Genomic DNA, 10,652 nt, shown 5'->3' with positions numbered 1-10,652 from the left:
GACTTTCTCTGTAAAGGTCCAAGTCATCTGTGGGGCCTGGTGGGCGCAAAACGGTTTCTGCCTCAGCTGATCAATGCAAAACCATGCAGCACACAAGCAGCCATAGATAATACTGAAGCGAATGGATGTGACTCTTTCCAATAAAACTTAATTTTTAAAACAGGAAGCCGGCTGCATTTGGCCCATGGGCCACAGTTTGCCAACTCTTGATGTGAGAGAAGAGGTCTAGACCAACAGTGAATAATCGGGCCTGGTTTCAACTTCCTGGCGGGCTCCCTTTGGGCCTCAGTTTCCCCACTAGTACAATGAGAGCTTTGAACTAGACCAGGGAATCTCACACTGAAATCCTGCAAGGGCAGCCCAGGGGTAGAGATGTGTGACGCGGTCTGGGTAGGGAGTGGGGCCAGCGGGAGCCCACCTCCCATCTCGGGCAGCCGTGACTTAGCACCCATCGATGGTGGCCAGACCTGAGAATCCGGGCAAGCGGAATTGTATGTGAACTGCTACAATTTTTTAAAAAAATTTTTATTGAATGGGGTGCCTGGGTGGCTCAGTCGTTAGGCATCTGCCTTCGGCTCAGGGCGTGATCCCAGGGTCCTGGTATCGAGCTCCACGTTGGGCTCCTCTGCTGGGAGCCTGCTTCTTCCTCTCCCACTCCCCCTGCTTGTGTTCCCTCTCTCGCTGGCTGTCTCTCTCTCTCTCTGTCAAATGAATAAATAAAATCTTTAAAAAAATAAAAAATAAAAAAATAAAATAAACATTTTATTGAAGTATCACACGTGGACAGGAACATGCATTCATCTTAGTCATTCGGCTTCATGAATTTTCTTTAACCGAACACACCATGTGACGAACACCCAAATCAGGAACAGAAGGTGACCAGCACACCAAAATCCATCCTCGTGCTGCTTTGCAGGAACCAACCCCAAGGGAACCATTCTCCTGACTTTGTTCTGCTGCTTAATGCTGCACCTAGGTCCCCCTCCCCGCACTGCAAGACTTGCTGTTGGTGGCCCCGGCAGGTGGCACGCAGGGCTGGTGCAGAGAACGGGGCGGCAGAGCTGACGGGCCGGCGCGGGGCAGGTGGGCAGGGCCAGAGAGTGAGCAGGGCGGAATTCCTGTTCCCCTGAAGGCGTGTGCAGTGAGCGATCAGAGTGACAATACGACCCAAGGGGCGTCCTAAGTGCCTTCTGAGGGGGGCGGCGGGAGGAGGCCAGGCCGGGCAGGCGCATTCGGCTGGCTTATTAAAACGACTTTGATCCCTGGCCGCTTTGATATCCCGGGTCTTATAAAGAATTCACTTTCAGGGGTAAATATAGGTAGTTCAGAGAGATTTTATGACATACTGTACAGGCTCCTCTTCCAGAGACTTATTTAATTACTGGGGTAGGGAGGGCTGGGGGCAGCCAAAGTGCTGACAGAGAGGGGCCGGGCCTCGGCTTCTGCGGCTGCCACTGCGGCACCGCCGGCCTGGGACCAGGGGCTTGGGCCCAGGCTCCTAGAAGGGACCAGCTGGGGTGGCCTCACCGCCACCCCTGCCCAGGAAAGGCCAAGGCTAGGGCCAGAGGGGGGGCACTGGAAGAGGACCTGGATGGGAGATGCTGTACATGGGCCAGTGGTCACTGCCTGAAACAGTCACACCTGGCTTGGAATGCACCACTGAGTCACCGCAGGCAAGAGAATCCCTCTGAGCCTCAGTTTGTTGAGTCATAAAATGGGCACAAGAGCAATGCCCACCTCGTAGGGTGGGGGCGAGGAGGTCATGGGCATTGATGCAAGGCGAGAGCCTGGCCTAGTGCCCGGGCATAGTAAGGAGAAAGCCCAGCTTACGTGGGTCACAGATGACCGTGCCCTTTGACAGCTCAGATCCCCCCTCTGTCCGGAAGGCTTCCCCTACTATGCTGGTCTTGCATCATAGGATTCCAGAACAAGCAGGACCTCTGGGGGTAGTCGGTGCCCATGGCTGGAGCCGTGGAGGCTGGAGAGGGGAGTTCTGGGCCTGGGCTCAGAGAGAACAGTGCTCTCACACATAATGTGTGGAACCTCTCAAAACGCAAATTCCTGATCCTGCAGGTGCGGGCCGGGAATATTCTGCAGCCTTTCTAAATCTGCTGGTCAGCAGTCTGCTCTTTGAGGATTGAGGGCCTGGGTGATCCCTGGGGCTCTCCCATCAGGCCTTTTCCCCAAAGCTTATTCCTGTCTGGGTCACTCACAGGATGCACAACCCAGAATAATTCCCAATCTGTCAAGTTTTCCAGGATTTGACTCATCCAGACAGATGACACGTGTAAAGCACTTAGAATTACATTTGAATTATAATAAGTGCTCAAAAACGACAATGGGAACGATCATTATATTGGATTGCCTCTCAGGACAGAGACTCGGCATCGTTTGTATCTAGAAAAGCTTCTATTTATTGACCATCTCTGCATATTTGATCCTTTAGAAAAAAAAATTCCATGAGGAGAATAAGGCGTCGGCATAAAAGCTACAAGAAATCGCTGTCATTCGTCCCATGCCATGGACAAGGAAAAGGAAGCTCAGAGAGACCCAAGCCAGGTCCCAGAGCTGATCAAGGGCTAAGCCAGGATTGGAAATCAGATAAGATTGCTGTCAAACCCCAGCGTTTCTGCTACAGCCTGCCCTCTTTGATTTCTCCCATCTGCCACATACACACGCGTGTGCGCGCACACACACTTTGGGCCTGCCACCGCCCTAGGCACATGGAACTCATTTGTCCCTTATTACCTCGTAGAGTTGCTATTTTGCTTTTACGCCAAATCTCCCATTAGCAATAAACTTTTGGCAGTGCAAGAATCACAGTGTCACTACTCCTTGTGGATTCCCCAGAGTCTAGCAACAGGTGCTGGTATACAGTCGTTGCTGCATAAATGCCTGTTCAGTGAAGGAATGACTAAGACAAGAAATGGGCCAATTTGCTAAATATCCTTTGGTCGGGGTTCCTGGGAGCCCTTTGGTTACTTTGGTTACTTTTCCTGGTAGCCCCGCTACAGCAGTTGCCCCATTCTTCTCGCTGTCTCCGGGCAATGCCTGCTGTGTGGCAGACAATGGATAAGGCAGAGATAAATGGTGGTTTCAATATAGGAAAGACATCCTTTTTCTACGCGGGCCTGCCACCTGGTCCCCTGTTCTCCCCAAACCACCATCAGAGAACAGTTAGATGCAAACAGAATTTCAAAGTAGGAATGACTCCGCCAAGGAGCACGAGGGCCCAGTTTTCCTTCCAGGAGGCCTCAGGGCCCCGGCATAGGCTTGCAAGTAGGAATGACTCAGAGATGCTCACCGACTGAGTGAGTCCGCGTTTTCAAGGCAGGGAAGCAGGACAACCATCCTCAGATCCCTTCACCCCAGTCAGACCCACGGAGACACGAACACACTTAGACACATTCACACGACACAGGGAGGGCCGAGAACCTGCTTGGAGGTGTAAGGGAGCCTGGCATCCATCAGTCCGGGGACAGGAGCGCTCGGCTCCGTGTTTTTCTCTCTTCCTCCTTCTCTTGGCCTTTCTCCTGGTCCCGGAGCCAAGGCAGTAACTAATATTGTTTCCTGGCCTAAATAGATAATTGCCCTTCTGGCTGGGTAAAAGATATCTCGCAGAGCAGAGTGAAATATCATTAATAAAGGAGACCGATTTACTCAGGAATTCCTCCAGAAGTGAGATTAATAAGCCATCCCCTGGTGTTAGATATAATCTCCCGCCCTCTCCTCACCGCGTGATTTATTTTTGCAACAACTGCACTATTCTGTCATTAATCATTACAGGAGGCCAACAGTTTATCTAGGCTAATGGGCCTAATACACAAATGCAACAACTTTTTCCTCCCATGTGACAAGGGAGAAATTCAGGGGGAAAAAATTCATCAACTGTGGGTTTCTTTTTAAGGAAAGAAGCCACCACTTACCCCAGGAATCAAAGCATATACACCCTGGGCGGAAATGAATAGGACCTCTGACTGGAGACGTGCACAGAGGGATAGACCTAGACACCCGCACACGTAGGAATGGGGGAGACTGTGAGTATATAAACCTAACGGGGCCAGACCGTGTGTTGCATACATATCAGATGATTCTGTGTGTGCATAAACATTGGTAAGCTATGTCTGCGTGTGACTGTATATAGGGCACGGACACGTTTATAGAATATCGGTTCGTGGATCCATGGGGCGGGTTGAAGTGCTAGACTTTACATGCGGTGGGAACCCAGGCATGTGGGGACGTGCACGGCATGGGACTGTGGGTGTGAACGCATATGCCTACATGCGATGTTGTGTCGGTGTACAACGGATGGGTTTTAGCATGCACATCCCCACTAATGAGGGTATGCTCGATAAATGTTTATTATACAACACTGAAAGACAAACCCTGTTCTATCTGAAAAAAAAAAAAAATCATTAGGAAACTTTTAACTTGCCCAGTTCTGCTCCCCTGGATTTACTATTCATTCATTCATTCATTCATTCATTCATTCACTGTCTTAGGGTGGTCCCCCTAGAAGCAGACCCAAGAGAGGGATTCCTAGCCAGTGATTTATAGGGTGGGGGAGAGGTCGATGCCCGGCATTTCGGCGGAAGGTAACCTCCAAAGCAAGCCGAAGGCGTGTGCCCTCCTAAAGCACAGGGGGTCAGGGAGTGGCCCCTGACCATCTCATGTACCTACCAGGTCAAGGGTGGATCTGGGCTGTAAAAGCTCTTGATGACCACGATCTAGAATTTCTCAGACTCTGTGGCAGGTGGGGGGAGAGGGTACTGTGGGGCTTTGGGAGCTCCAAGATCAGAGCTGCGCTTTGGGCCCACAGCCCGGGGGACTTTCTGAGGCTGGGTCGGAGGAAGCAGAGCTGTGACGGTCCAGGAGATGCATGAAGGTGGAGTACGGTCGGTGAGGAGGGCAGCACGCTTTGCTCAACACCCTGGTCCTCCAGGGGCCTAAAGGGCCTCTGTGCCCAGGGAAGGGGGCCCCGAACGCTCAGGCACAGAGCCCACGGCCGGCCCTGCCATCCCTGCCCCCAGCACGCAGGCAGTTCTGGCCTCCATCAAAGGCACCATTCAACCAGATGGGGTCCTGTCCCGTGACCACAGAAATGCCTGATCCCAGTGGGAAGGTGAGAGGCCGGCTGCGTGCAAATTTATAAACCAACCTCCCTGTCCTCGTGGTGGGCAGCGAGGCAGGGCCCGTGTGGGCCGTGGGCCCCAAGCCTCAGCGCCGACAGAGCCAACGCTTGTCTGGGCCGGTGGAGGGCCGCCAATCTGGCCCCCCGCTCGGGCAGGAGCTGGGGTTGCGTCCTCGCCCCCTCCCCAGGCCACGGAGGAGTCGGGTGGTTACGGAGGTATTTCTGATGTTGTCTCATGAAACCCGAGCGCTGAATCCTGAATGATGGCCACACTCCGGCTGCTCCACTTGGTGACTCGAAGGAATGTGAAATGGGGCGATGCTGGCCGCCCCTGCCAATTGTAGCTCAGAGAATGCGGTGTTTGTAGATGGAATTAGAGGCAGCTTTCATGTTAACACACTGAAAGGAGCAGGATTTGGTTTTGCCAAGTAAACTCCTCTCGCTCGGAGCTGCCCGGCGGTGGCCCAGGCTGCAGACGGTCTGAGGTGACTCACTCAGGCAGGGACACCCATTTCACACGCTCTCAAATCCGTGTCCCATGCATCACGGCCACATGCGTGGTGCATCTGGAGAGAGGCAACTCTGTCCCGGTGGGGAAGAGCTCAGAGCCGGGCTGGGTTCAAATCCCAGCTCCACCACCTGATGAGTGAGCTGAATGACCTTGGGCAGGTGACTCAGTCTGACCTGTAAAATGGGCTACTCACAGCACTTAACTCATGGTACTTAACTTTCACAGGACTTAACTAAGTGGGGCGTGGGTGCGTAAATGCTTAGAAGGGTACCTGGCTCCTATAAGTTAATGTCTTTTGAGTCCAAGCGGAACAATCCCTCACCTCCATTTCTGGGGGATCTTGGTGAGTGCCCCCCAGTGCCTGGACCATCTTACCTGATAAAAGGGCTTCTCCCCGGGCTGTGGCAGTGGCGGAGCGTGCGAGAGAAAGGGCTTCTGTACTCCCAGTATTTGCTTTCAGCATCCTTCTCTGTCTCTGGCTCAAGGCAGGGAAGATCCCATGACTCCCCAGACCAGTCAGCTCAGTGTCACACTGAGCTCCTCATCAGGCCGAAGACCTGCAGATATCAGAATGCACTCAGAGCCCAGCTTCTGCCCAGGTAATCTGAACACCAGTGAGGGCTCGCCTAGTGCTGCGTGCCAGGTTCCTTGTACAAAGCCTTTGCCTTCAGTTCTCCCCATGCAGGTTCCACTTTACCTCCGTTTTGGGGAGGAGGAAACCAGGCTGGAGGGTCCAGGTGAACCTTCCCGATGCAGTGGATATGGACCCCCAGTTGTGTTAGCGCTCAGCAGCGCCACCTATAGGCTCGGCGTTACTGGGGGTGGGGGTGGTGACCCATGGCATTGGCTCCCTCCACCATGCAGTGAGCCGTGATGCACTTCCAATTCTGGCTGACGTCACCAGGAGACATACACGCAAAGACACATGGAGTCACTATCCATTCTGGGTGCCAGCATGTCTTGACACGTTCCTAACATTCGCTAACATTTCTTTTCCACGGAGACCCACGCCCCCGCCCCCCTCCTTGAGCTTGGACCTCCAACAGTCAACGGTAGCTAGCTGGAATTGAAAACCGCCTTCTACTTTCATGGTGCTCATTTTTATCATTATCTGCCATTTACGCTAAATGACATCGATTTTTCCATTTCTGGTAGCAATCAGAGGTTTCTTTTTAAAGTAAATTTAAGTTCAAAAGTGAGTTGAATTTAATGACAAAATATTGTAACAAGGAATCATCAGTCGTCTGTGAATGTGAGGGAACATACACGGAGGAGGTCCTCCAAAGACTTAAATATGGAAATGGCTGTATTTTGCTTTATCGCTCCTCCAGCCCGGGGAGACCTGCTCCTCTGACCCGCTCTGTGGGATTCTGAGCTCTGGGGTAGCCCCAGATGGACTCCACTGGGATCGACAGCTGGGGCTCCTTCCCTGCACCCTGCCGGCTGGACTCACTATCCAAACTGCTGGCCAAGCCTCCAGCCCCGAGCTGGAGTTCTAGAAATCCAACAGGAGATCTAGCTGGAAGGGAGGACTGTTTCAGGGGCCCAAACGGGTACCAGTGCTATAGTACCTTCCAGAAGTGAGATACCAAATGTAAGAAGAAAGAGAAAGGGAGACATGGCAGGGGGGTGGGGCGAGGGTGGGGCAGGGTGGAGGATTGCAGGTCTGTCCTATACACACACACACACACACACACACACACACACACGAGACTCATAGGTGCAAAGACACAACACATCCACACACACGATGCAAACACACATGCATGCAAACGTGCCTAGACAAATACACACACACACACGCCTGTGCAAACACACGCACACTCCTCTGTTCAAGCTCCAGGAGAACCAGATCCTGGAGGAGGCCAGTGCGTGAGGAGACGGCCCTTCTAGAGGCCTGCTTGCCTCTGGCCCGGGGCTCTCTTCCCACCTCCCCAAACGGAAGTCCTAAGTCACTGCGCACAGGGCCCGACAGAAAAGGTATTTTCTCCGCGCTGCCTAATTACAGGGCCCGCCCCGGGCCTGGCCCGGCCAGCCCAGCCGTCCCCTCTCCCCTGCCCGTCTCCTTTCCCGTGTGCCGGGGCGTCGCTGGCCGAGCCGTTTCCCGGACACGGTGTCCACGAGGCCTCAATTACCTGGCAGGGCCGTGGCCTTTGAAGTGGCTCCAGAGGCCGCCGGGAGGCTCTGTGTCTCTCACCTGTCGCCACTTATTTTCCTGGGCTCCTGGCCTGTGGCCCGGCATTTTTAACGGACGGGGATTCAATAACGCCGCCTAGAGCACGTGCCGGCTCCCGGCCCCGGGTCCACGGCGGGGCCACGAGGGCCTCAGCCCGAGCTGGCAGGCGCTCCTTCTGGAAGGGGTAAGGAGAGGCCGCCGGGCAGCCCATTCTGGATTTTTTTATTGCCTCCTCATTATAGCTATTATCCACAAACACAACCGCTAATGAGAGGGCTGAGGAATTTGGGAGAGGAAAGGTTTCATTTGGGCTAGAGAAGGAAGCCATCGTCTGCCCTGAAATAGCAACGCCATGTCTGAGGCCACCTCTCCCCCCGACACCCCCATCCCCGGCTGCGGGCGGAGGAGCTGTGGACAGAAGGGGGCGGGAGAGAGAGCTGACACCGGGGCTCTGGCTGCCCGGAGAAGAAGGGGAGGCTCACGGCCCCCCTGTGGGGCCACAGTAGCTGCCACACGTACCCACCCCCGCACACCCCCCCCCCCGGCNGAGCTGCGGGGTGACCGTGCAGCTGGTAGCCCGCAGCGGGCCACTCCTCAGAGGCCCAGGGCAGAGCTTTGCCCAGTTGTTCCGAGACACCAGCCATCCACCAGGAAGGTCCTCCTGAGGCACCCGTCGGAGGTGCAAAATCCAAGGCCGTGCCAACATTAATCACCATGTGTAGTTTTTTAAAGACTTATTTATTTATTCGAGCGAGGGGGCGGAGGGGCAGCGGCAGAGGGGGAGAGAGCATCTCAAGCCGACTCAGTGCCGAGCACGGAGCCCAACGCAGGGCTCGATCTCACGACCCTGAGATCATGACCTGAGCTGAGATCATGAGTCAGAAGCTCAACTCACTGAGCCACCCAGGTGCCGGAAGATAAATATTTTCATGCACGATTCTTTTAATCAAAATAAAGTAAAAAAAAAAAAAAGGGGGGGGGCCTGGGGGGCTCAGTCAGTTAGGCGTCTGCCTTTGGCTCAGGTCACGATCTCAGGGTCCTGGGATCGGGCCNGTTAGGCGTCTGCCTTTGGCTCAGGTCACGATCTCAGGGTCCTGGGATCGGGCCCTGAGTTGGCCTCCCTGCTCAGCGGGGAGCCTGCTTCTCCCTCTCCCTCTGCCTCCCGCTCTCCCTACTTGTGCGCTCTCGTTCTCTCTGTCAAATAAATAAATAAAAGCTTTAAAAAACAAAACAAAAACAAAAACAAACCAAAATTAAGTTAAAAAAAAAATCCCTGATGAACAGAGTATCAAAATTTTAAATAAAGGCAGAATCCAACAGGGCCGGGATTAGGGTGAGGAAAGTGACTCCAAATCGTGGAAGAGCAAGGTCAGATCCTGCCTTTAAAATGTTGCTATTCTGTTCATTGTGGATTCTTTTTTTTTTTCCTTACTTAAAATTGGCTTTTTAAAATATTACATTCAAATACGATCTTAATTATGGAGTCTTCTTAAATTATGCTCCCAAGCCGAATGCCTTCCTTGCCTCATCCTAGTCTGAGCCCCGCCAAAGAGAATGAAAGCTGTATGTGACCCCGGTTCTTGCCTGTCTCCTCAGCCCTCTGTGCTCCGCCAGACAGAACTCCTTTGGTTCCCCGTCTCTGAGCCTCTCTACAGGCTGTTCCCTGTTCCTCAAACCCTCCCAGCCCCTTCCCTGTAATGATGGCGACGGTGGTTTTTCACAGCCATGTTCAATGAGCCAAGTGCTCAACCCATTCAGTATGCTTAGCAACCCATAACAGAGGCACTGTGGGGAGCCCCCCTCTACAGATAAGGAACATGAGAGAGTAACTTGACAGGGCCAGTGCCCTGAACCCCTGTCCCCTGTTTTCTTCCGCCTCTTCACTCAGGTAGTTCTGACTCAATGTGCAGTCATGTTCAAGACCACGGGCTCTGGGTTCAGATTATGGCATTGGCTATCCTCAACGACATGTCCCAGTCGGGTTATTTAATTTGGATGTCTCAGCTATAAAATGGGGGAAATAACAGCACCCGTTAATAGACTTATTGTAAGGTTTTTATACATTAATTTATGGATTGTGCCTGGAACAGTGTCTGGCACATGAGACTTTCCTGGTATGAGCACTGAAAATCCCCCATTCCAGGAAACTCCTCAGTCCCAGGCAATCCAGGGTGGCTGGTCACTCTAATGGGAGAAGTCCAATAAATGTTCATTTTTATTATTACTACCGCTAACCTGGCAGTGTTGTGTCCAGGGATCACCACACACACACACACACACACACACACACACACACACACTCGGTGTGGGTGAGGCGTCTTTCCCTGGACGCTCCCACAGTCCCCTGAATGGCTCTATTATAACCCACACTGCAGAGGATTGTAAGCCTCCTCTTCTCACGTCTGTCTCTCCCAGGCGACTATGAGCTCGAGGACGGTAAGACTGGGACAATCAGGCTAATATTCTGGCTTGTAGGGCCATGCCTACCATGCACCAGGTGATCAAGAAATGTCTGCTAAGTGGACGAATGAATGAGACACAGACATCAAGAAATTGCAGGCTTATAAGGCAGATAAAACTAAGCATAAAATGTTTCAAAGTGGAAAAATGTTAAAATCCTAAAAGCAATATAGAAATCCTACAAATCAATCTGTTTATCCGAAGAAGAGGTGACAACACCCTGGAGAGGAGAAATGGCCTGTCCCAACCCACACAGCCAAGCAGTAACAGAGGCAGTCTGAAGGATAGCCTAGAAGGTGTTCTTGCCTTGGAGAGATGGGGTCCAGGCATTTCCCCTGGCAGCCCATTCCCCCACTAACAAGTGTAACCCAAAC

General features: G+C 52.9%; 1 long non-coding RNA gene across 1 annotated transcript; it reads right to left on the bottom strand.

Moving 5' to 3' along the window:
- Positions 1-670: 670 nt before the first annotated feature.
- Positions 671-7,877, bottom strand: LOC109489343. Its single transcript, XR_002142302.1, has 3 exons — positions 7,778-7,877; positions 6,018-6,199; positions 671-701 (listed from the first exon to the last, which is right to left on the bottom strand). It is a non-coding gene; the product is annotated as an uncharacterized LOC109489343 (long non-coding RNA).
- Between the last annotated feature and the right edge of the window lie 2,775 nt (positions 7,878-10,652).

Source organism: Ailuropoda melanoleuca, chromosome 12, assembly GCF_002007445.2.
Source record: "Ailuropoda melanoleuca isolate Jingjing chromosome 12, ASM200744v2, whole genome shotgun sequence".
Lineage (NCBI taxonomy): Eukaryota > Metazoa > Chordata > Mammalia > Carnivora > Ursidae > Ailuropoda > Ailuropoda melanoleuca.
The sequence above is the reverse complement of the archived record's forward strand: the minus strand, read 5'-3'. Positions and strand labels throughout refer to the sequence as shown.